At 42.3% G+C, this 27577-nt stretch overlaps 1 long non-coding RNA gene across 1 annotated transcript; it reads left to right on the forward strand.

Annotated features, from left to right (window-relative positions):
* Positions 1–27010, forward strand: LOC122487614. The gene is made up of 4 exons (XR_006298421.1): positions 1–129; positions 654–780; positions 24355–24637; positions 26900–27010. It is a non-coding gene; the product is annotated as an uncharacterized LOC122487614 (long non-coding RNA).
* Positions 27011–27577: the final 567 nt, after the last annotated feature.

Raw genomic sequence — 27577 nt, forward strand, 5'->3', positions numbered from 1 at the left:
TCGCCAAGACCAGGGTTTCCTTCTGCCTTGGGTTTAATTGGAGGTGAGTGCATCCAGTGGGTTCAAAAGTTATCTGGGCCCCAAGTTTGGAGAGCAGATCCTGGCCCAGGAGAGGACTTGAGCAGTCAGGTAAGTAGAGGAACTCATGCCGGACCTTGTGACCCCCCAAGTCCACATTGTTGAGCTTGACAGAAGAGCTGCTGTATCACCCGTGTCCCAGTAGCCCCAAGTATGGCTGCTGCCTTTTGGCTTAAGGGTGCCACAGGGGAAGTAACAACGGAGTGTTCAGCCCCAGGGTCAACCATGAAAGTTATTGTTTGGCCCCCTACCTTCATTTCGATCGTGGGCTCATGGGGGCCAGGAGAGAAAGAGCCCGGCCCCCCTCAGTCCTATTCTACCCTGGCCAGACCAACGAGGTTCTCACCTCGAGGTTCCTCCCAATATTGGCTGGGTTTTGAGTATCCCTTCCGATTCGGACATTCATTCTCCTAGTGTCCCTTCTCTTTGCAGTATGCACATCGGTCCCTTGCTAAGGGGGCTCTGGGCTTCCGCCCTTTTGGTGGTTGGGGTCTTCCCACCTTCGCAGCGTCTGTTCCTTTTGGTTCTGCTGCGAAAAGGGTGGCTTCTTAGTCTTCTCTCTGCTTCTCTTTCAGCTGTGACTTCTCTGCTCATGAAAACTTATTGGCGACCTCTATCAGCTGAGTGATATTCATCCCAGCAAAGCCTTCCAACTTCTGGAGTTTTCTTCTGATATCTGGGGAAGCCTGTGCCCCAAAGGAGGTATTTACCATCTGTTGACTTTCTGGTGCCTTGGGGTCAAATGGGGTGTATACATGGCATGCTTCACATAATCTTTCATTGTAGTCTCTGGGAGACTCCCCAGGGTGCTGTGTGACTGGGTTTGATGTTTGAGTCATGTTCATGGGCTTTTTGGCTCCAACTAGGACTCCCCGAAGGAGGGCTTCCTGGTATCATCAGATGTGAACCTGTCCCTCTTCTGTGGTGAAATCCCATGTTGGGTGTTCTTCACACATGGCAGCTTGAGCCCAGACAGCAGGGTCATTGATCCCCGGCGGTGCGTGATCTTCTAGGTAGTGTTGTGTTTCCCTCCTCCTCGTCCTCCTCGTCCTCCTCGTCCTCCTCGTCCTCCTTCTTCTTTCTTCTTTCTTCTTTCTTCTTTCTTCTGTATTAAACAGAGTACGGAGTAACTGTGACAATATTCCCAAGTCCGTTGGCGGGTCTGGAAGAGGGACTCCAAGTCGGCCATTGCTTGAGGCTTTTCAGAGTATGATGGAGTGTTGTGTTTCCAATTGAGGAGGTCGGTTGTAGAGAAAGGTTGATAATACATCATGGAATGGCTGGGCTGGACGGTTCCATCCTCATTCTGTCTTTCAGGCTCTCTCATCTCCCTTACAGGCATTTGGAGAGCATTAGGTCTGGGTCTGGGGCAGAGTTTGGCTGCTGGCCCCTGTTGGGGAGGATTCTCCGGGTGTGAGAGGGGTAGGGAGATGGGTGGCGCCGACTGTGGTGGCGGCAGCGGCAGCAGTGGTGGCGCCCATTGCTTGGCGGCGACTTTGGCAGCAGCAGCGAGAGCAGCCAGTGGCCTCGGTGGAAAGACAGATGGGGGAGGAGTTTCAGGCTCAGGGGGAGCAGGGCAGGAGCTTGATGAGTCATAAGGAGGTGGAAAGACAATATCTTCCTTCGTGTCTCCTTTGAATCTTAGAGGAGTGGCAGGTTGCTTCGTTGGCTCCCTGGGTGAGCCTCCGGATAAAGTGGCTAAAACCTGTGCCTGGTTCTGTTTGCTAACGATGAATCGCACCCAAGGCGGGGGATTTTGGGCAATTTCAAGCCAGGAGTCGATGTATGGAAACTGATCAGAGTGGCCTGGGTTCCCAGTGACTATTAGCCCAACCCACTGCACCATCTGAGCATCTAATGTCCCTTCTGGGGGCCATCCTACATTGAATATGGGCCATTCTAGTTCACAAAAGGTCCTTAACTTCGTGGGTGTCATTTTCACCCCATAATCACCTGAAAATCCCTTTTTAAAATTTTTGAGCATGACCTCTAAAAGCAGAGGCTTACTCTGTTTTGATCCCATTATTAATTCCTATCTCGTGTTCAGTGTCACAAACACAGACAAATGAGATGACCTTCAGATGAGAGGGCTAATCAGATACTCCTCTGGTCATGTTCCTGAGGGAAACGTTAGGTGAGGTTTGGCCGTAGCGGACTCAGCTTTGTGACTTGTGATCAGAATCTGATCCAATACTGCCCCAGACCTTATACTCTCACCACGACACAGGAGAGCCCATTCAGACTCCGTAGACTTTTGGGGACCTTAAGGGTGCCTGTCCATGGAGCCACAAACTCGAACTTGGATGGCAAGCCTAGCCAAGCCGCTCATTCTCCTTCTCTGTCTCTGTCTCTGTCTCTCTCCCTCTCTCTCTCTCTCTCTCTCTCTCACACACACACACACACACACACACACACCAGAGTCTATTACATTGCCTCCCACAAAATTTTCTACCTGTGAGACCTATTAGGGCCTCCGGAGATTGATCACGTCCCTCTTCCAGGCACTTGGGTGGGCCTGACTTCTTTGGGGCCCCAGCCTTACTGGTTCCGATGTTGGGTCCAAGTCCTCACCTACCAGTTGTCTTTGAGTCCAGCGGGAACAAGGGAGTGGGGCCAGCCCAAGGCAACCGAGAAGGAGACTGCTGAAATCCAGGCAGGGCACACCTTCTCCCTTGCAATCCCTCGCTCTGTCACCACCTTGCCATTCTCCCAAACAGGTGGCAACAATGGGCCAGCGTGGTTGGGTTTCCTGATCAGGAAACCAAGTGTGTTACGGAACCAGGCTGGAACACTGGCGGAAAAACCAAGTGGCACTCGGAGATCTTGGTGCATTGGAGATTTATTTAACACCAGTGGGTTCAGAGGAGACTGTCTCTCCAAAGATCTGAGCACTGAATGCAAGTGGGGAGGGTAATTTATAGTTGTCAGCTTCCATATCTGTGGGTGGGGGTTTTGGCGCACACAGCAAACAAAGGAAGAAGAACCCAGAGGAGGGGTCTCGAAGCTAGAGACCAGAGTCTGTTTTAGCTCCGTCGGCCATCTTTGGCATACTTTATTCACTTGTCCAACATTCCCCCCTTTGGTGCCCTTTAAAAAACTTTTAATAGGCATCATCTTTCAGTTTTACAGGTTGGTGCTCTCAGAAGACTAAGATACGTGCAGTTGTTTGGCGAGCAACAGTGTTTTCAATAAAACCTACCACGGCATTCAGTATACAGGGGCCAATGGGTCCAAGTAAAATTATGGAGAGGAGGGGCCCCACCAGGGCAGGAAGCCAGGATGCCCAATCCGTGAGGTCCCATCCTTTCCATTGATTGATAGTTTCCTGTGGTCTATGTTGAATTCTTTCCTTGAGCTCCTTAACCTTTGTTGTAACTATTCCTGACTGGTTTATGCGATAGCAACATCCCTCCCCTGGAAAGATGCAAGTCCCTCCTTTTTCTGAAGTAAGAAGGTCAAGGGCTCGCCTGTTTTGGAGGGTCAGTGCCACCAGAGAGTTTATTTGGCTCTGTAAGGTTACCAGAGAATCTGCCACCCATTCAATGTCTTCACTTAGCTCTTCAGATAGTCTATGGTATAGTCCTATGGATGAACCTATGCCCCCTCTTCCAGTTCCTGTTCCTGTCGCAATTCCTGTGCCTATCAGAACGGGTAGCAGGACTGCCCATTTAGCCCAGGACATGGGGCTACAGGCTATTAAGAGCTGATCTTCAGTGTATACAGATACTTCTGGGGTTGGGAAGACAGAATAACAAAGCTGAGTCCAGTTGTGCTCTAGGCATCAGTAGGCCGATTTAGAACACAGATGGACCACCCCAGGGGTTGAACATAGGGTTGCATTCCTCTTTAAGGTTATATTTCTTCCACATAGAGAGGTACCATTCATACCTTCAGGGACTGTACAGATTAGATTGTCGGCATTTGAAATAGATCCCAGTGGCCAGGGGTCCAATTAAGACAGAGGTATTGGTTTTGAGATTTTCAGGAGCTTCCCAGGTCAAAGGGATGGGAGTGGCTAAGTTAAGCCCTCCGGCTGAGGGGGCAAGCACATCCAGCAGATTTGTATGTGAATATCTATTTTATGGAGGACTTGTAGAGTAGTGTTGGCCCAACGCTGGAGTGGGGAATTGGTAAGCATCTGACTGAGGGCTAAAAAGTTCACGCCTTGGTAGGCTGCCAGGGGAGTGGCCGCCTTTATGGCTTGCATTCCCCTATCCTTTATAACTGTTTGAAGGGCCCTGTCTTGCACCCCTCCCCCATCTGAGATTCCCCCATTGAGGAAGGTAAGTGTAGCAAGCTCACTTCCCTCTCCAGAGGCCCTTGTTGTGACATGGGTTCCTGACATTTCAGGTTATCTCTATGATCCAATACTTAGTCCTTGGGACACCGGGGGACTGACAGTGCGTGTTTTTCCCCTGTAGTGATCTTTGTGGAGGGAGGTGAAGGCGCTGGATGCCCTTGCCCCCCTTATTGTCATATAACAATCCTGGGGGCAAAGTGGGTAAGTGGCAGTTGTGAGGGTGAGAGAGGTTATCCTAACATACAGGCAATACTTACTAATCCTCCCATCCAGAGGAGGTATGCAAGGCCCAGAATGCATCTTTTTGTGCCATGTCCAGCTTGTTGGTGCAGTGTCTATCAGCCCAATGGTAAGAAGTAAGATCAGGGCTATGACACCAGTAAGGGGCAAGGGCTGGCAGAGTTGCATCCAAACCCCCGGGCTAGGTTCACGCATTGATTCCTCAAGCTTCTGCCATGCACAGGCCAGCCAGCTTCTGGGGTGTGTCTGGAGCAGGGCTGGAGGTCTCAAGGGCCAGTCTCCCTTTTGAGGGTCAGTTTAAGCGGGTTGACTGGATCTGGATCACTTCACCAGGTTGTGGGTTCTTCTGAGTTGTCCTTCTTAGCTCTGGAGTGATGGGCCCATGGGGGGTGATACCTGAAACTCAATCCTCTATTTGGTTGTATGTCTGTAAAGTCTATCTCCAAGTTTTGGAAAGGGTGGATTTCTGGTAACTGTCAGATCAGGTTTAGGAAAGATATGGTTTGCATATTTAGAGATCCATCCTGTTTTCCAGTTGTTTAAATAATCATATGCCCATGGGGTGTTATTTTTATCCCCATAGAATAACAAGCACAGAAAATTTCCTATACATGAAATAGTTTGACAATTTTCTGACGTTTACCTCAAGTTGTTTAGGCAAAAACCAAACATTTAAAGGTGATCATGACTAGAATTTAACATTCTTAACGGTGCATTGTTGAAACAGTTGTTCTCTAAAGACACACACACCCCCCTCCCTTTCCAGAGATAGCTAAATAGAGACCAATGCATCTGTAGAACAAGTCCAGTCTTAACAAATCTGACCTAATTATTTACATAAGCTCAGCAAGAATAGCGATTGGTCATGAGGATCTTGTAAATTTTCTTTGTTGGAGCTTTTTATAACCAATCTCTGGGTTGAATTTTTAGTAGCCTATCCAGGCCAGGAGCCAAGCCAAATACCTGCAATACCTGTAGAATTGGGCAGATTCCTCTTTGTGAGGTCCCCAAGATATCCTGAGTTTCCTGCACCTGCCAGGAAGTGGCCGTCTTTACCTACCTGTTGAGGCTGCTGGGAACTCTGTAAGCAAGGCACCAGGCCAACATTTCCAAGGGGCTTTATGGCTCCATGTTTTATAAAGCCAACCCTAATTCCTTAAAGCTGTCTGGTCATATCTGAGTCTATGAATGTCATCCTCAAATATGACATTCCAGTCAAAGCCTTGGTAAAATAACCAGTATTTCCAATGATGACCTGTTGCGTGAACAGATTATTATTGAACTTATGCAAAAAATTGTAATTCCCATAAAAGAAAGAATACTCATTGAGAGTTTTGAATTTCAGGGGAGTTATGTAGAGAAAAAGATAAATGCTTCAGTTTACAAATGCATACTTTATGACATTTTTGTATATCATAGATATCTTAAGAGAAAGTTTCCTTAATCTGGGAGATGAAATATTAGAGAACCAACGATATTTTCAACAAGAATCATAAAACTAAATTTCCTCAGTTCATTTAATCCCATGTTCCTAATTCTTGTTCAATTTGAATGCAGCTTTTTAGTTCTGGAAATTCTTACCCATTTTAGTATTAATTTTAAGATGTCAGATACCTGTATTTATCCACAAAGTCCTTTGAATAAATCTCCTTGAAGATGATATACGTTTTGTGAGAGAATAAGAACAATTATAAATGACAAAATCTCAGAAATAGACATCGTTAAAGATCTGATGAGAGTTCATTATGATGCAATTGACAAAGAAATGTGGTTATTTCTGTGACACATAACATCTCAAGTAATCAGAATATTGTTGACCTTATATCAAAACATTAAAACTTTAGGAATTGCATATATTTGGGCAGTTACTACATTTACCTGTGCAATAACCTAAGGTTTACCATTGTATGACAGTGCTTTTCCAAGTAACTTAGCATCCCAAATAAAAGGGCCTAATTGGTCAAGAAGACTTCATTTACCATTTAAATCCTGAGAAGTTTGTTAAAACCCCAGAAGTCATAAATGCATCCTAAATAGGATTAAAGATCATTACAAATCTTACAATTTTATTTATTCAACCAAAGTGGCAATAAAAGATCTCAAAGGAGAATGTATAGCATTATACAGTTGTTATCAAAACCTAGGTCCTTTAACATTGAGAAGTTTTAACTAAGTAATCAAAGACCTGATAGAGAGGAGACCTAAAACTTTGATTTTCCTGGAGGATAAACCTTTTTTTGCGTTGTCTTATCAAGAGCAGATGAACAATTCAAGAAAACTTTGTCATTTTAGCAGAAATAAAAGCAGAATTTCAACCTTATACCAGTATACTTTTAAAATTCCATTCGCTCTCTCCCCGGTACCTCACCGCTGTGTCAGTGCAGGCATCAGCAAATCAATGAGAGGAGAGAGGAGGCCCGTGCTCTTGGGCACCCGCAGGAACTTACTCCAGCTCCAGACACACCGTAAACACTTTCATCTAATGGAAGATAAGCTGTGAAATCGGATTTCTGAACCACAAGACACTTGTGTAAAAACTGCATTCCATGCTAGGCCTGAAATGTTCCAAAGCTCAGTTCGCTATCAGCATCCCAGGTGGTGCAATTAATGAAGAGCTAGCGTGGGGCCACTGGCACAAACAAGGCAGCTCCTTAGAACCTGAACTTCCTATTTGTTCCATTCCTTGGGTAGATAACGCCTGTTAATTACTCTGGAGGTTTTGTTAGAACATTCTATCTGGTCTCGCTGGATCAAGCTCTCCTCTCCAGATCGCCCATATAGGGGAACTGAAAATAATCCTCGTTTCAATGAAATTATTTTGGCGAGGAGAGAGGGAAGATGGCGGCGTAGGAGGACGCTGGGCTCACCGCGCGTCCTGCTGATCACTTAGATTCCACCTACACCTGCCTAAATAACCCAGAAAACCACCAGAGGATTAGAAGAATGGAGTCACCGGAGCCAAGCGCAGACGAGAGGCCCACGGAAGAAGGGCCCCTCCTGAAGTGGATCACCTAAGGAGAAGCGAGCTAAGCCTGCCCCTCCTGCCCCCATGCACCTTGCCTACCCACCCCAGCTAATACGCCAGATCCCCAGCATCACAAGCCTGGCAGTGTGCAAGTAGCCCAGATGGGCCACGCCACCCCACAGTGAATCCCAGCCCTAGGAGAGGGGAAGAGAAGGCACACACCAGTCTGACTGTGGCCCCAGCGGTGGGCTGGGGGCAGACATCAGGTCGGACTGCGGCCCCGCCCACCAACTCCAGTTATACACCACAGCACAGGGGAAGTGCCCTGCAGGTCCTCAGCACTCCAGGGACTATCCAAAATGACCAAGCGGAAGAATTCCCCTCAGAAGAATCTCCAGGAAATAACAACAGCTAATGAACTGATCAAAAAGGATTTAAATAATATAACAGAAAGTGAATTTAGAATAATAGTCATAAAATTAATCGCTGGGCTTGAAAACAGTATAGAGGACAGCAGAGAATCTCTTGCTACAGAGATCAAGGGACTAAGGAACAGTCACGAGGAGCTGAAAAGGGCTTTAAATGAAATGCAAAACAAAATGGAAACAACGACAGCTCGGATTGAAGAGGCAGAGGAGAGAATAGGTGAACTAGAAGATAAAGTTATGGAAAAAGAGGAAGCTGAGAGAAAGAGAGATAAAAAAATCCAGGAGTATGAGGGGAAAATTAGAGAACTAAGTGATACACTAAAAAGAAATAATATACGCATAATTGGTATCCCAGAGGAGGAAGAGAGAGGGAAAGGTGCTGAAGGGTACTTGAAGAAATAATAGCTGAGAACTTCCCTGAACTGGGGAAGGAAAAAGGCATTGAAATCCAAGAGGCACAGAGAACTCCCTTCAGACGTAACTTGAATCGATCTTCTGCACGACATATCATAGTGAAACTGGCAAAATACAAGGATAAAGAGAAAATTCTGAAAGCAGCAAGGGATAAACGTGCCCTCACGTATAAAGGGAGACCTATAAGACTCGTGACTGATCTCTCTTTTGAAACTTGGCAGGCCAGAAAGAAATGGCACGATATCTTCAGTGTGCTAAAGAGAAAAAATATGCAGCCGAGAATCCTTTATCCAGCCAGTCTGTCATTTAGAATAGAAGGAGAGATAAAGGTCTTCCCAAACAAACAAAAACTGAAGGAATTTGTCACCACTAAACCAGCCCTACAAGAGATCCTAAGGGGGACCCTGTGAGACAAAGTACCAGAGACATCACTACAAGCAAAAAACATACAGACATCACAATGACTCTAAACCCGTATCTTTCTATAATAACACTGAATGTAAATGGATTAAATGCGCCAACCAAAAGACATAGGGTATCAGAATGGATAAAAAAAACAAGACCCATCTATTTGCTGTCTACAAGAGACTCATTTTAGACCTGAGGACACCTTTAGATTGAGAGTGAGGGGATGGAGAACTATTTATCATGCTACTGGAAGCCAAAAGAAAGCTGGAGTAGCCATACTTATATCAGACAAACTAGACTTTAAATTAAAGGCTGTAACAAGAGATGAAGAAGGGCATTATATAATAATTACAGGGTCTATCCATCAGGAAGAGCTAACAATTATAAATGTCTATGCACCAAATACTGGAGCCCCCAAATATATAAAACAATTACTCATAAACATAAGCAACCTTATTGATACGAATGTGGTAATTGCAGGGGACTTTAACACCCCACTTACAGAAATGGATAGATCATCTAGACACACGGTCAATAAAGAAACAAGGGCCCTGAATGAGACATTGGATCAGATGGACTTGACAGATATATTTAGAACTCTGCATCCCAAAGCAACAGAATATACTTTCTTCTCGAGTGCACATGGAACATTCTCCAAGATAGATCCTATACTGGGTCACAAAACAGCCCTTCATAAGTTTACAAGAATTGAAATTATACCATGCATACTTTCAGACCACAATGCTATGAAGCTTGAAATCAACCACAGGAAAAAGTCTGGAAAACCTCCAAAAGCATGGAGGTTAAAGAACACCCTACTAACGAATGAGTGGGTCAACCAGGCAATTAGAGAAGAAATTAAAAAAAATATGGAAACAAACGAAAATGAAAATACAACAATCCAAACGCTTTGGGACGCAGCGAAGGCAGTCCTGAGAGGAAAATACATTGCAATCCAGGCCTATCTCAAGAAACAAGAAAAATCCCAAATACAAAATCTAACAGCACACCTAAAGGAAATAGAAGCAGAACAGCAAAGGCAGCCTAAACCCAGCAGAAGAAGAGAAATAATAAAGATCAGAGCAGAAATAAACAATATAGAATCTAAAAAAACTGTAGAGCAGATCAACGAAACCAAGAGTTGGTTTTTTGAAAAAATAAACAAAATTGACAAACCTCTAGCCAGGCTTCTCAAAAAGAAAAGGGAGATGACCCAAATAGATAAAATCATGAATGAAAATGGAATTGTTACAACCAATCCCTCAGAGATACAAACAATTATCAGGGAATACTATGAAAAATTATATGCCAACAAATTGGACAACCTGGAAGAAATGGACAAATTCCTAAACACCCACACGCTTCCAAAACTCAATCAGGAGGAAATAGAAAGCTTGAACAGACCCATAACCAGCGAAGAAATGGAATCGGTTATCAAAAATCTCCCAACAAATAAGAGTCCAGGACCAGATGGCTTCCCAGGGGAGTTCTACCAGACGTTTAAAGGAGAGATAATACCTATCCTTCTCAAGCTTTTCCAAGAAATAGAAAGGGAAGGAAAACTTCCAGACTCATTCTATGAAGCCAGTATTACTTTGATTCCTAAACCAGACAGAGACCCAGTAAAAAAAGAGAACTATAGGCCAATATCCCTGATGAATATGGATGCAAAAATTCTCAATAAGATACTAGCAAATCGAATTCAACGGCATATAAAAAGAATTATTCACCATGACCAAGTGGGATTCATTCCTGGGATGCAGGGCTGGTTCAACATTCGCAAATCAATCAACGTGATACATCACATTAACAAAATAAAAGAGAAGAACCATATGATCCTGTCAATCGATGCAGAAAAGGCCTTTGACAAAATCCAGCACCCTTTCTTAATAAAAACCCTTGAGAAAGTCGGGATAGAAGGAACATACTTAAAGATCATAAAAGCCATTTATGAAAAGCCCACAGCTAACATCATCCTCAACGGGGAAAAAGTGAGAGCTTTTTCCCTGAGATCAGGAACACGACAGGGATGTCCACTCTCACCGCTGTTGTTTAACATAGTGCTGGAAGTTCTAGCATCAGCAATCAGACAACAAAAGGAAATCAAAGGCATCAAAATTGGCAAAGATGAAGTCAAGCTTTCGCTTTTTGCAGATGACATGATATTATACATGGAAAATCCGATAGACTCCACCAAAAGTCTGCTAGAACTGATACATGAATTCAGCAAAGTTGCAGGATACAAAATCAATGTACAGAAATCAGTTGCATTCTTATACACTAACAATGAAGCAACAGAAAGACAAATAAAGAAACTGATCCCATTCACAATTGCACCAAGAAGCATAAAATACCTAGGAATAAATCTAACCAAAGATGTAAAAGATCTGTATGCTGAAAACTATAGAAAGCTTATGAAGGTAATTGAAGAAGATTTAAAGAAATGGAAAGACATTCCCTGCTCATGGATTGGAAGAATAAATATTGTCAAAATGTCAATACTACCCAAAGCTATCTACACATTCAATGCAATCCCAATCAAAATTGCACCAGCATTCTTCTCGAAACTAGAACAAGCAATCCTAAAATTCATATGGAACCACAAAAGGCCCCGAATAGCCAAAGTAATTTTGAAGAAGAAGACCAAAGCAGGAGGCATCACAATCCCAGACTTTAGCCTCTACTACAAAGCTGTCATCATCAAGACAGCATGGTATTGGCACAAAAACAGACACATAGACCAATGGAATAGAATAGAAACCCCAGAACTAGACCCACAAACGTATGGCCAACTCATCTTTGACAAAGCAGGAAAGAACATCCAATGGAAAAAAGACAGTCTCTTTAACAAATGGTGCTGGGAGAACTGGACAGCAACATGCAGAAGGTTGAAACTAGACCACTTTCTCACACCATTCACAAAAATAAACTCAAAATGGATAAAGGACCTGAATGTGAGACAGGAAACCATCAAAACCTTAGAGGAGAAAGCAGGAAAAGACCTCTCTGACCTCAGCCGTAGCAATCTCTTACTCGACACATCCCCAAAGGCAAGGGAATTAAAAGCAAAAGTGAATTACTGGGACCTTATGAAGATAAAAAGCTTCTGCACAGCAAAGGAAACAACCAACAAAACTAAAAGGCAACCAACGGAATGGGAAAAGATATTTGCAAATGACATATCGGACAAAGGGCTAGTATCCAAAATCTATAAAGAGCTCACCAAACTCCACACCCGAAAAACAAATAACCCAGTGAAGAAATGGGCAGAAAACATGAATAGACACTTCTCTAAAGAAGACATCCGGATGGCCAACAGGCACATGAAAAGATGTTCAATGTCGCTCCTCATCAGGGAAATACAAATCAAAACCACACTCAGGTATCACCTCACGCCAGTCAGAGTGGCCAAAATGAACAAATCAGGAGACTATAGATGCTGGAGAGGATGTGGAGAAACGGGAACCCTCTTGCACTGTTGGTGGGAATGCAAATTGGTGCAGCCGCTCTGGAAAGCAGTGTGGAGGTTCCTCAGAAAATTAAAAATAGACCTACCCTATGACCCAGCAATAGCACTGCTAGGAATTTATCCAAGGGATACAGGAGTACTGATGCATAGGGCCACTTGTACCCCAATGTTCATAGCAGCACTCTCAACAATAGCCAAATTATGGAAAGAGCCTAAATGTCCATCAACTGATGAATGGATAAAGAAATTGTGGTTTATATACACAATGGAATACTACGTGGCAATGAGAAAAAATGAAATATGGCCTTTTGTAGCAACGTGGATGGAACTGGAGAGTGTGATGCTAAGTGAAATAAGCCATACAGAGAAAGACAGATACCATATGGTTTCACTCTTATGTGGATCCTGAGAAACTTAACAGAAACCCATGGGGGAGGGGAAGAAAAAAAAAAAGAGGTTAGAGTGGGAAAGAGCCAAAGCATAAGAGACTGTTAAAAACTGAGAACAAACTGAGGGTTGATGGGGGGTGGGAGGGAGGGGAGGGTGGGTGATGGGTATTGAGGAGGGCACCTTTTGGGATGAGCACTGGGTGTTGTATGGAAACCAATTTGACAATAAATTTCATATATTAAAAACAAACAAAAATAAATAAAATAAGGTTCCATTCATCTAAACCTTCTATAACTTTCTTTTGCTTCTAAATTTTGTCCCAAAGCCATTTCTTTCCAAATAACCAGTCTCATTTAGGACAAAATTACTTTCTTCTACCCTCAACGAAACTGTATTTCCATTCCTTATATCTTTCTTATATACCTCCTATTTTCCTACATACAGTGTTGTTTTCTTTATTTTCATCAGTATTAAGTACATTCAGCAGAATTTTAACTCTTAGGAAACCTTAGTCTCCAGTGGAGGACTTAGTAACCAATTGAGAAGTGTTTACATCAGAATTTTTTTAGATGGTAAATTCATGAACCAATTAAGTACAAAGCATGTTTTCCAATAGGTCCAAATAGCCTTAATTTCTCAGCAATAAGAAGTTTAAAAACACAAACCTATGTTCAGTAATCAATGCTTTAGCATTCCATCCTATTTGGAAAGTTTCAGGTTAACAAGGCCCTTGAAAGTTATCTTAACAATTACCCATGAAAAATTTGAGACAGTCAAAATTAACTATCATTAACAAATTGCAAAGAGATAACATGAGCTTATTTGAACTTTGCCAATAACTTTAAAGACAGGTCCAATAAACTTAAATTAGTTTAAACATCGCATATGTTTCACCTGCGTCCACCTAAAAGTCAATCAATTTTTCCCCATTGTCAGTTTTCATTTGGGGTGCCAGTGGAGATATCTGAACTGGGTGGTCCAAGGGGGGGTGCACTTTGCTCCTTGACTTGGAGGGTGGGAGGAGGAACCAATGGTGCCTGAGACACTGAGGATGGTATAGGACCACACCCAAGTTGGTGCAGAAACATGAGGGGGAGGGGAAAGCAGAAGCAGCAACTGCTTGGGAATATTCCTTAAAATCCCTGTCCCGAGACAGACTAACCACAGTTGGCTCTAATTGTAGCCATTAACCTGGGAAATGAAGAGAATCCCACACATCTATTAAGCAGAGGAACAGGGAGAGTCAGTGTCCCCGTTTAGTCTTGTTCTATCTTGGCTAGACCAATAAGTTCCCCTTCTGGAGGTTCCTCCTGATTTTGGATTGGTTTTTGGGACTTTCCCTGGTTGGGACACTTATTCTTTTTAATGACCTTTCCCCTTGCAGTAGGTTCATATTTATGGCCGCCTCAACCCCCTGCTCTGATCCTCCAGAGAGCCTCCTGACACTGGCAGATGTGGACCGGCATCTGGAGAGCGCCTGCACCTGGGCAAATTTGCAATCTGGCTACTGGTCCTTGTGGAGGAGGGTTCTATGGTCCAGAAGGGGAGGAGAAATGGGAAGAGTTTCAAGCTCAGGGGAGGGGGAGGGAACCTAATGAGTCATGAAGAGGCAGAACATTAGGGGAGCAGTGGGTCACTTCTTTGGCTCCCTGGGTGACTCTTCAGATAAAGCAGCTAAAACCTTTTCCTGGCTCTCCTTGCTCCATCCTGACCCCACAATGCTGTCATGAGGCAGAGTCCCAAAGACAGAGGGACAGGGGCGCCCCCTCCAATGAGGAGACCAGCCAGATGCCTGCCTGGCCGTGTCCCGAAGGAACCCAGGCGATGCTCAGCCCCACAGGTCCCGGCCCCTGGGGACCCCAAGGGCGCCCGCCTGTGGAGCCACAGAATCTAACTCAGCAGGCAAGCTAGACTGAGTTGCACATACACACTCACATACACACCAGAGGTTATTACATTCCCTCCCACAGAATCCCTACCTGTGAGACTTCTGAAGTCTTGGGGAGTGATCATATCCCCCTTCTACTCTTGCAAGTGGGCCTGATTAGATTGGTCCTCAGACTTACCAGTTCTGACATCAGGTCCAGGTCCTCACCTGCCAAGTCTCCTCAAGTCCAGTGGGAATGGCGGAGTGAGGGCCGGCCCAAGGCAACCGAGGAGACTGCCAAAATTCAGGCAGGGCATGCACTCTTCCTTGCGACCCTTCATTCCATCACCACCTCACCATTCTCCCAAACCAATGGCAACAGTGGGCCAGTGCGGTTGGGTTTCCCTGTCAGGGAACCAAGTATGTTACAGAACCAGGCTGGAATGCTGGTAGAAAAACCAAGTGGCACTCGGAGATCGTGGTGGATTGGAGATTTATTTAACACCGGCGGGCTCAGAGGAGACCATTTCTCCAAAGATCTGAGCCCCAAATGCAAGTGGGAAGGGTAATTTACAGTTATCAGCCTCCATACTGGGGGGTGGGGGGGGTGTTATTTGCACACAGCAAACAAAGGAAGAAGAAACCAGAGGAGGGGTCTCTAAGGTAGAGACCAGAGCTTGTTTTTGCTCCATCAGCCATCTTTGGTGTACTTTATCCACTTCTCCAACACTATCAAGGATGGCATGAGAAATTACATAAAAATTATATCTGTGCTAAAAATAGGGTTGGATGGATGTTTACATTTTATTAAATAAAACTACCCAGGATCTAGGACATTGATTTAAAAAAATTATGTGTGTGTGTGTACACACTGGAAGAATATACATTATATTTAGCATTAATTATTTGGGGGCAGTAACATTGTCAGTGATTTAACCTCCCTTATTTGTACCTTTTTGTATTTTTAAAATTATATTTCTTACGAACATATTACTTTTGTGTTAAAAAAAACCAATCACGTATTTATTTTTGAAAGGAGAGTACTTTAGGATGGTCCTTCAGGAGTAGAATAGATGGATTGTGGTTCTACAATTCAGCTTGGCTGAATGCAAGAATTTTCATGTCAGGTAAAAGACACCAGACCTGGAAAGAATACGTGGACTGTGACTTTATTGATCTAAATTGCAAAGCAAGCAGAACACTGTTGTTTAGGGCTGTACTCTTAGTTGGTAACACTAAATAAGGATGAAACAGAAAGTGAGGAGTGATCCTCTCCAGAGTTTGTACAGTCGCCCCGGTGATAAGGAATAAGGGTTATCGGTAGGGGCTCAGATATTTTGGGAAGCTGCTAGTGTTCTGCTTCTTGGCCTTATTCCATAAGTAATTCATGAATTTTTTATTGAGATACAAATCACATGCCACAAAATTCGCCCCTTCGAAATGTATAATTCAGGAGAACAGAAGATTCATGTTCACACAAAGATCTACATATAATAGCAAAAAAGTAAAAAAAAAAAAAAAAAAAGGGTTCAATTGTCCATCACCTGATGAATGGATAAACCAAATATGTTCTGTCCATACAGTGGAATATTTTTTGGCCATAAAAAGAAATGAAGTATTCATATAACAACATGGGTGAACCTTGAAAACATTATGCTAAGTGGTGTCTTGTGTTTGTTTTTTAAAATTTGTTTTATTTATTTTTAAATTAAATTTAATTTTTTAAAATTTACATCCAAGTTAGCACATGGTGGAACAATTATTTCAGGAGTAGATTCCTTAATGCCCCTTACCCATTTAGCCCATCCCCCCTCCCACAACCCCTCCAGTAACCCTCTGTTTGTTCTCCATATTTAAGAGTCTCTTATGTTTTGTCCCCTTCCCTGTTTTTATATTATTTTTGCTTCCCTTCCCTTGTGTTCATCTCTTCTGTGTCTTAAAGTCCTCATATTAGTGAAGTCACATGATATTTCTCTTTCTCTAATTTCACTTAGCATAATATCCTCTAATTCCATCCATGTAGTTGCAAATGGCAAGATTTCATTGTTTTTTTATTTCTGAGTAATACTCCATTTGTGTGTGTGTGTATGTGTGTATATATATATATACACCACATCTTCTTTATCCACTCATCCATCGATGGACATTTGGGCTCTTTCCATACTTTGGCTATTGTTGATGGTGCTGCTGTAAACATTGGCATACATGTGCCCCTTTGAAACAGCATACCTGTACCCCTTGGATAAATACCTAGCAGTGCAATTTCTGGGTCATAGGGTAGTTCTGTTTTTAATTTTTTGAGGAACCTTCATAGTGTTTTCCTGAGTGGCTTCAGCAGTTTGCATTCCCATCCACAGTGCAAAGGAGATCCTCTTTCTCTGCATCCTTGTCAACATCTTTTGTTGCCTGAGTTGTTAATGTTAGCCATTCTGACAGATGTGAGGTGGTATCTCATTGTGGTTTTGATCTGTATTTCCCTGATGATGAGTGATGTTGAGCATTTTTTCATATGTCGGTTGGCCATCTGTATATCTTCTTTGGAGAAGTGTCTATTCGTGTCTTCTGCCCATTTCTTCATGGGATTATTTGTTTTTTGGGTGTTGAGTTTGAGCAGTTCTTTATAGATTTTGGATACTAGCCCTTTATCTGATAATGGCACTTGCAAATATCTTCTCCCATCCCATCAGTTGCCTTTTAGTTTTGCTGATTATTTCCTTCACTGTGCAGAAGCTTTTTATTTTGATGAGGTCCCAGTAGTTCATTTTTGCTTTTGTTTCTCTTGCCTCTGGAGATGTGTTGAGGAAGAAGTTGCTGTGGCCAAGATCAATGAGGTTTTTGCCCACTTTCTCCTCTAGGATTTTGATGGCTTCATGTCTTATGCTTAGGTCTTTCATCAATTTTGAGTTTATTTTTGTATATGGTGTAAGAAAGTGGTCCAGGTTCATTTTTCTGCATGTGCCTGTCCAGTTTTCCCAGCACCACTTGCTGAAGAGACTGTCTTTATTCCATTGGATATTCTTTCCTGCTTTGTCAAAGATTAGTTGACCATATGTTGGTAGGTACATTTCTGGATTCTCTATTCTGTTTCATTTATCTGAGTCTGTTTTTGAGCCATCTTATGTGTTTTTGACTTGCATTTTTCTAACAACTGATGTTGAGCATCTTTTAATGTGCTTATTGTCCATTCAACTCCTTTGCCAGTTTTTAAATTGGATTTATTGTTGAGTTATAAGTGTTCTTGATATATCAGGATACTAGACCCTTTTCAGATTATATGGCAAATATTATCTCTGTTTCTATGGGTTGTCTTTTCACTTTATTAGTAGTGTCCCACAAAACTTAGATTTTGATAACATCCAATTTATTTAATTTTTCTTTAGTTGCTTTTACTTTAGATATTGTGTCTAAGAAACCATTACCTAATCCAAAGTCACTAAAACTTATACCTATATTTTCTTGTAAGTGTTTTGTAGCTTTTAGCTGTTAGGTTTAGGGCTTTGGACCATTTTGTGTTAGTTTTTGTATATGGTTTGAGGTAGGTGTCTAAACACATGATTTTGCATGTGGATATCCAGTTATTTTGGCACCATTGTTGAAGAGACTTTTCTCTTACCATTAAATAGCCTTGGCATCCTGGCTGAAAATCAATTGAACACAGTTACATGGGTTTATTTATGGATTCTCAACTCTATTTCACTGATCTATATTTTGATTCTTATACCAGTACTATACTGTCTTGATTATTGTAGCTTTATAGTGAGTTTTGAAATCAGGAAGTGTATTCATTTTGTCAAGATTGTTTAAAATTCTGGCTCTTGCATTTCCACATGGATTTTAGGATTAGCTTGTCATTTTCTGTGAAGAAGATCAATGTAATTTTGATAGGAATTGCACTGGATTTGTAGATCAGTTTGAGAAATATCACCATCTTAAAAATATAAGTCATTCAGTCCATGAGCACAGGTTATCTTTTCATTTTGTTAGGTTGTTAAAAATTCCTTTCAACAGTGCTTTATAGTTTTCAGGGTAAAAGTTTTTGCACATTTTTGTTACTTTTATCCTTAAGTATTTAATTCTTTTTGGTGCTATGGCAGATGCAATTGTTTTCTTAGTTTATTAGATTGTTCATTGCTAGTGTATTGACCCTGTATCCTACAGCCTTGCTGAACTTATTAGCTGTGTGTGTGTGTGTGTGTGTATTCCTTAGAATGTTCTATGTACGAGATATTGTCATCTGTAAACAGAGTTAGTTTTATTTCTTCCATTCCAGTTGGGATGACTTTTATTTCATTTTTTGCCTAATTGTGCTGGTTATGACTTCAAATACAATGCAATAGGATAGGAGTGGCAAAGGCCTAAAGTTAAGGGGGATGATTTCAAACTTTCACCATTAAGTTTGTTAACTGTGGGTTTCTTGTAGATAGCCTTTATCAGATTGAAATAATTCCCTTAAATTCCTAGTGATTTTTTTTAGTATTTTTATCGTGAAACAGTGTTGGATATTGCTGAATGCTTTTTCTGATCTATTGAGTGAATCATGTTTTTTTTTCCCCCTCCATTCTATTAATATGGGGTAATACATTGATTTTCACATATTGAACCAACTTTGCATTCCTGGGATAAATCCCACTTGGTCATCATATAAGCCTTTTTATATGCCGCATAAATCAGTTTGTTAGTATTTTGTTGATGGTTTTTGTGTATGTATGCATAAGGCTCTTATATTGGTCTGTAGTTTTCTTAAGTTATCTTTGTCTGAGTTTGGTATCAGGCAAAACAGTTCTCAGAACAACTTGGGAAGTGTTCCCATGTCATCAGTTTCTTTGGGAGTGTATAAAGGATGGTGTTAATTCTTTTTTAAATGCTTGGTAAACTTTACCAGTGAAGCTATCTGGTCTTGGACTTTGTGAGAAATTTTTTGTATTGCTAATTCGATCTTTTAATTGTTATAGGTCTTTTAAATTTTTTATTTCTTCTTGAATTAGTTTGTTAGTGTGTTTCTAGGAAATTGTCCATTGCATCTAGATTTTCTAATGTGTTGCATACAATTGTTCATAGTATTCCTTCATAATTATTTTTATATTTGTCAGGTGAATGTGATAACCACGACACTACAGAACAATTATTTTTATATTTGTAAATTTGGAAGTAGTGTTCCCTTTTAAGTATTTACACCCTCTGTCTTTCTTGGTCAGTTTAGCTACAGGTTTGTGTATTTTTTTCAATCTTTCCAGAGACCCAACTGTTGGTTTTGTTGATTTTCTATATGGTTTTTCCATTCTCTATTCCATTTATTACCACTCTAATCTTTATTGCTTCCTACCCTCTACTTTTTTTGTGTTGGTTTAGTCTTCTTTTTCATTTTTCTTAAGATGAAAGATCAATTTAGTAATATAAGCTTTTCTCTTTTATTTTTGGCTTTTTCATATATAAATTTGAAACACTTTATTTCCAGCATCCCGTAAGTTTTGGTATGTTATATTTTCATTTTAATTCTCCTCAAATAATTTTATGATTCCCTTATGATTTCTTCTTTGACCCATTAATTATTTGGGTGTGTTGTTTACACAAATTTGTGGATTTTCTGAATTTTCTTTTGTTATTTATTTGTAATTTTATTACATTTTGTATGTTTTTTCTATGATGTGTGGTTTATCCTAATGAATGTTCTGTATACCTTGATAAGAATGTGTATTCTGCTGCTGTTGGGTGGAATGGTGTATAGATGTATGATCTAATTTGTTTATAGTGTTCCAGTCTTCCCTTTTTTGTCCATCTTCTAATTGTTCAGTAGATTATTGAAAGTAGAGTGTTGAAGTCTTCTATTATTGAATTGTATTTCTCTCCCTTCAATTCTGTCAGGTTTTGCCTCATGTACTTTGGGGCTATATTGTTAGGTGTGTATAATTAGTATGTTTTTTGATAATATTGACCCATTTACCATTATCAAATGCCCTTCTTTATCTGTAATAACAATTTTGTTTTAATGTCTATTTTGCCTGATGCTAGGAAAGTCATTCCCACCCTCCCCCCTACCTTTTTTTTGGTTACTCTTTGCCTGGTATGTCTTTTAAAGCCTTTTTACTTTCAACCTATCCATTTATGTTTAGTATAATTACTGATAAGATAGGATTTCTATCTGCCATTTTGCCATTTGTTTCTATATCTTATGGTTTCTTTCTGTTCCTCTATCCTTCATTACTATCTTCTTTTGTATTAGATGTATATTTTCTAGTGTATTATTTTTATTCCATTGTTATTTTTAAAATATATATTTTTTAGTTATTTTCTTAGTGATTGCTTTGAGGATTACAATTCCCACCTTAGATAACATTGCAATTTAAATTAATAGCAATTTGGGGCGCCTGGGTGGCTCAGTCGGTTAAGCGACCGGCTTCGGCTCAGGTCATGATCTCACGGTTTGTGAGTTTGAGCCCCATGTCAGGCTCTGTGCTGCCAGCTCAGAGCCTGGAGCCTGGAGCCTGCTTCTGATTCTGTGTCTCCCTCTCTCTCTGACCCTCCCCCACTCATGCTCTGCCTCTCTCTGCCTCAGAAATAAACATTAAAAAAATTAAATTAATAGCAACTTAATGTTACTAATATATGAAACTTTGTTCCTATATAGCTCTGTGCTCTCCTTTGTGCTCCTCCTGTCATACAAATTACATTTTTTATTATTCTGTACCCATATATGGTGATTTATAATTACTGAATTATGCAGTTGTCTTTAAATTGGATGAGAAAAAGGAGTTACTAACAACAGTGCATTTATACTTTCTTTCCTTTGGCTATTAAAAATTTTTTTTTAATGTTTATTTTTGAGAGATAGAGACAGAGCATGATTGGGGAAAGGGCAGAGAGAGGGAGACACAATCTGAAGCAGGCTCCAGGCTCTGAGTTGTCAGCACAGAGCCTGATGCAGGGCTTGAACTCACGAGCCGTGAGATCATGACCTGAGCTGCAGTCAGATGCTCAACTGACTGAACCACTCAGGTACCCCTATACTTTTTTTTTTTAATTTGCCTATGTAGTTACCTTTGCCTAGTACTCTTTATATGAATTTAAAGTACTATCTAGGTCCTTTCATTTCAGCCTCTTGGTCTTGGTCTTTCCTGTAGGGCAGGTGCACACCAGTGGCACATTCTCTTGATTTTTGTTCATCTGGGAATCTCTTAATTTGTCCTTCATTTTTGAAGGATCCTTTTTCTGCTTATCAGAACTCTTGGTTGAAGTTCTTATTCCTTCAGCACTTGGAACATGTCATCCCACTGCCTCTGGCCTCCATGGACTCCAATGAAAAGTATGCTGTTAATCTTCCTGAGGAGTCCTTGTGCAAGAAGAGTCACCTCCCCGCTTTCAAGATTCTGTCTCTATCTTTGACTTTTGGCAGATTGATAATGATGTGTCTTGTGGTGAATCTCTTGTAATTTGTGTTCTTGTATTCTTGTGATTTGTTGAGCTTCTTGAATATGGAAGTTTGATCATAATTGGAAAGCTTTCGCACATTATGTCTTCCAATATTATTTTGGACTCCTTTATTCTTTCGTCCCTTTCTGAGACTCCCGTTATACATGCAGGCGTGCTTGATGCTGTCCCATGGGCCCTGGGGACTTATTCATTTTTCTTCATTCTGTTTTGTTTCTTTTCTTCAGATTGGATGGTTTCTGTTGACGTAGCTTTCAGTTCAGTGGTTCTTTATTCTCCCTGCTCAGATCAGCCATTGCACTCCTCTAGGGCCATTATATTTTATAACTCCAGAATTTTGAGTTAGTTCTTCTTTAAAATAGTTATCTCCTCCTTGATATTCTCCATTTTGGTTAGACTTCGTTTTTTTTGTACTTTATTTAGTTCTTCAGGGATGGTTTAAGTTCTTCGAACATATTTAAAATAGCTGATTTCAGGTTTCCGTCTAGTTAGTCAATATTTGGGCTTCCTCCGCATATTTTTTATTAATTGCTTTTTCCCTATGCATATGTCATACTATCATGTTTTCTTGCATGCCTATTTTTTGTTGAAAACTGGACGCTTAAAATTCTATAAGGTGATGACTCTGGAAATAAGGTTCTCCCCCTTCTCAGGGATTCTTGTTATTGCTGCTTTCTGTAGCTATTGTTGGTTTAGCGACTTTTCTAAGTGACTTCTTTGGTTTGTATTCTGTGTTGTACTTCACCCCTGAGGACTCTGATCTGTGGTCAGGCAATTCTTGGATAGAGATTTCCTTGAATGCCATGTGTGGAAGTGATGAGTCCCCCAGTCTTTGCCTGGAGGCTCTGTGTGCCTGTTGGGGCACACCTTCAGTACATAGTGCTGTCATTCACTGCCCTGCCTTAGCCTTCATGGTGTGCTTATGCAGAGCCTCCAGATCAGCTGGGGGGGGGGGTTACAGTTTCAAGCTTTCTCAGCTATTTCCTGAGCATATGCCCAGATCACTATGAGTGGCCTTTTAGATTCCCAGGAATTTTTAGGAACTTTTCAAAATTTAGGCATCTCATTCCCCAGCTTTTCCTTTTAGGCTTTTGGTTTGCATATTATTTACCTCAGCTATTACCCACTGCTTTAGGCAGTTGTGAAGTGCCTGTGATTGTTTTCCACAAATGTCCCCCAGGGAAAAGGCTTTTTACACGAAGTGAATTTTATAAGTCAGGTGAGGAGCGCCTGGGTGGCTAAGTTGGTTAAGCTGCTGACCTGGGCTCAGGTCATGATCTCACTCATGGGTTCGAGCCCAGTGTCAAGTGCTGTGCTGACATCTCAGAGCCTGGAGCCTGCTTCAGATTCTGTCTCCCTCTCTCTGTCCCTCCACCCATTCATACTCTGTCTCTGAAAAATAAATAAATGTTAAAAATAAAAAAAAAATAAGGCAGGTGAAATATAGATAGACTGTAAGTGACATTTTCCGGTGAACAACCTGATAGGTCAAATGATGACAGTTCTTTGAGAATGAGGCTTTGAAGGAGCTCCAGCCCATTCTGCTCTCTCCAGGATATTGGTTTTTAAGGGTGCTGCAGAGCCACAGAGCAGGAGTGGGACTAAGGCACAGTAAAAACATCACAAACACCATGGATACTACAATGTGGCTATTCTTGCTGAGGATTCAGCATTTTTTTATTGAGTAAATACTTCTGCATTGCTCCAAGCCTTTGGTGAATTTCCAGAGTTCTGAAAAGTGGATTCTGATATTTTTTGCTAGCTATCTTGTTCTTCTCTGGAGGGAAGAATTTTCAGAGTTCCCTATACCACCAGTTTTGATGACTCTAATTCATAAATATTTAGCGCTTTCTTCTTTGATATGTTATTTTTCTCAAACCTGTGCATATTTTTTTAAACGTTTATTTATTTTTGAGACAGAAACAGAGCATGAACGGGGGAGGGGCAGAGAGAGAGGAAGACACAGAATCAGAAGCAGACTCCAGGCTCTGAGCCATCATCCCAGAGCCCGACATGGGGCTTGAACTCACAGACCGTGAGATTGTGACCTGAGCTGAAGTCGGACGCTTAACCGACTGAGCCACCCAGGCACCCCAAACCTGTGCATATTAAATAAAAACTGTTTGAATTGAGGTTGCAGGAGACCGTGTGGAGCAGTCCCTGAGCAAGGGACTATTTTTTTTAAATATAATTTACTGTCAAATTGGTTTATATACAACACCCAGTGCTCATCCCAACACATGAAGGGGCTATTGATTGGGTAGAATGATGCCAGCCTCTGCTGGACAGAAGGGCCTGAGGGCTTAAAGGGTGTCAGCTGTATGGCAGTCAGGAACTGCTGATCAGCCGTTGTTGCTTTGTGTCTCCCAGGTTAAGGCTGCCAGGGGTTCAGCTCTGCTCACATGGATGGGACAGAGATCTGACAGCAGAGGCCAGAGGACCTGGCTCTGCCACACGCCTTCAGCCCTGGAAGACTGGAGCCTCAGATGATGGACCTATGAGTGTGTCTGAGAGCCACATGGTGGTCCCTGAACCACTGGGGTCTGAGTTCAGCAGGGAGACTGCCTTGTCCCTTGGCCTTCAGGTGATGGTGCCCTTCATGTTTGCAGGACCGGGACTGTCTGGGGCTGGTGTGCTTTTGAACTATTTCCAGGTAAGAGGGAAATAAATGGGAATGGTGGTGTCAGGGGCACTGTTGAATGCCATCCCTGAAGAGTAGGCCTCTACACTTTGAATCCAGCTTGAGGGACAAGGGACAGGACGTCCTCTTCTTAAATACCATTTTTCTACAAATTGAGTAAGATTCTTTTAGTTACTGGTGACAGGGACTAAATTTAACCCAGGTTAAGCTTAAAAAAGACAATTTATTAGCTCATATAATTGAAATATGTAAGGGGTTAGATTTCAGGCATGGCATGATCCAGGTGCTTAAATGATTAGCAGGATGCTGGCTTTTTCTCTGTCACTCATCTATGATTTATTTTCAGGTAGGATTCTATACCTAGAGGGGAAGATGGCCCTTGGCATTTAATTTCAACTTAATACATGTGTTCTTAGAAAAAAGAGAGATTTCATTGTCAATGTCCACATCGGCCTCTAACAATTGATCCTAATGTCAGGTCTACTCCTGTTCCAGTTCCTGTTCCCTGAGGGAGAACATTCTTTGTTTGGCTCACCTGACTTGCATTGTCATCACTCTTGGAGGGGAGGCAGGGCACCTTGATTTGCAGCCCTACCAGAATTCCACAGAGTGAGGAACTGGGAGTTACCTATCAGACAAAATAGTTGCCAGTGTACCCTGACTTTCCTGTTCTTCTACTGTCATTACTTTCATTGGTGTGGTCTCCAGAGGTTCTTCCTGGAAAGGCATAGTCCCTAAGATTATTCTAATTCATAACTGGCTAGATCAGTCCTATTAGTTAGCAGTCAGCAGAGAACAAAGGCTTTCTAGAGTGAGGCAGGCTGGGAGAAGCAGGGCTGATGTGTGTGACAGTTCCTGGCCTGTGCCACACTCAGTGCTCCACGGTGTCTGTGCCTGGTAACCTAGGCCCTGCCCCTCATGAATTTAAGTCCCAGTTCTACTACTTAGCAGTAAGTCGGGTGATTTAAATTTTTTTTAAGTATTTTTAAAGTTGATTTATTTATTTTGAGTGTGAGAAACAGCAAGTGTGGGAGAGGCGGGGGGGGGGGGGGCGGGGAGAGAATCCCAAGCAGGCTCCACACTGTCAGTGTAGAGTCCAATGTGGGGCTCAAACCCGTGAACCATGAGATCATGACCTGAGCTGAAATCAAGAGTTGGATGCTTAACTGAGCCAACTATCCCTAAATTTTTTGTAATGCTTTTTTTTTCATTTTAGGGAGAGAGTGTGAACAGGGGAGGGGCAGAAAGAGGGAGACACAGAATCCAAAGCAGGCTCCAGGCTCTGAGCTGTCAGCACAGAGCCTGTTGTGGGGCTCAAACTCACGCACCACAAGATCATGACCTGAGCTGAAGTCGGACGCTTAACAGACTGAGCCACCCAGCCGCCCCTAAATTCTTTTTAAACCAACACTAAAATCAAGAGATTTCATGTAAAAGTCTGAATTTCTGTTTTCTGTTGAAAACTTGGCAACTCTCACAGCATTGGCCCCACTTCCTCTCATGGCACAGTGGGTGGTTGCAGCTGCCTCTAGGTGGCCACGTTCTCTGGTTTGCCACAGTCCCCACCATCCCACTGCATTCCATCACCTGTTTGGCCCTGCCCCAGTCTGGAGTTCTCAAAGACCCTTCCAGTACCCAGCTGTCTAGTTCCTAATGATGTCACAGCACCAGTGACCACCAGCTCACTCCCAGAATCCACCTGGACCTTGCCCGGCCCCAGGATGGCTGTCTCTTAAACCAGAGTGCCTATCCCAGTCTGATTCAGTCCCTGCCTGCATGTTTGGTCTCTCTGTGCCCTCCAGACCCCAGTCCTCTCCTTTTTCTTGGTGACCTAGTCCACATCTTTCGTGACATGGTCAGTCAGCACTGTGGTAGCCTCAAGAGCACCTCAGTGTCCCAGCCTCTTTGCTGCCCTACTTACTTCAGGTGCTGTTCCCTGCAGTCCATTCTCAATGCCACTGATTTGCAAAATGCCTATTTTATTGAGTGTTCTCAGTATGGTGTCACTGAGGCATGTAACCTCTATACACACACACATACCTCACACTTCTATATTTGTATATACATCCATATATATCAACCCCCTAAGCATACACATATTCGTTTAGAATGTACACACACAGGTTTATAAATTATATAGGGAGAGGCAGTACAATAGTGAAATGAATTGCTTGAGAGCGCAGAGTCTAGAGCTAGTCTCACTGGGTTTGAGTCCAACCTTTGTCACTTACACAAGTTGTTCTTTTTCCCCCTGTTTTCTAATCTGTAAATTAGAATTGAGAGGACCTGGAAAGATGGCAGCTTAGGAGGACACTGGGCTCACCTCGTCCTGCTGATCGCTTAGATTCCACCCGCATCTGCCTAATAACCCAGAAAACCGCCAGAAGACTATCAGAACGGACTCTCCGGAGCCAAGTGTAGACAAGAGGCCCATGGAAGAGGGTAGGAAGGGTGGAGAGGCAATGCCTGCTACACGGACTGGTGGGAGGGAGCCGAGGTCGTGGAGGGGCAGCCCGCTGGGCAAGGCAGAGCCCCTTGCAAAAGCAGAGGGGCTGGACTCCATGGGTTCTGACAGTCAGCGGGACTTAACATCTGGAATGTTAAAAGTAAACAACTCTGCTCTTGGAGAGCAGGGAGGGCAAGAGGACGCTGGGAGGGAGAGTTGTTGAGCCCTGGAAGACAGAGTTCAGCTCAGTGGGGGAACAAAGGTGCTGGCAAGCGCCATCTCCCTCTCCCATCCCCCAGCCAATATTCCAAAGGGAGCCAGTTACCATCAGCCTGGTTTCCATAAAACAGCTATTTACATTTTTTGGCAGTGAATTTGTGGTTTCAGATAGCTATCAGGGAGCTACCCTGTGGGCTTCTAAGAAACATGAGGAATCTCCAAGAGGTCCCCTGACTGCTTTGGTGACACCCAGCTGCACTGTGTGCACAGTCTTTCAACATGCTGTG

Source organism: Prionailurus bengalensis, chromosome A2 (genome assembly GCF_016509475.1).
Source record: "Prionailurus bengalensis isolate Pbe53 chromosome A2, Fcat_Pben_1.1_paternal_pri, whole genome shotgun sequence".
NCBI lineage: Eukaryota > Metazoa > Chordata > Mammalia > Carnivora > Felidae > Prionailurus > Prionailurus bengalensis.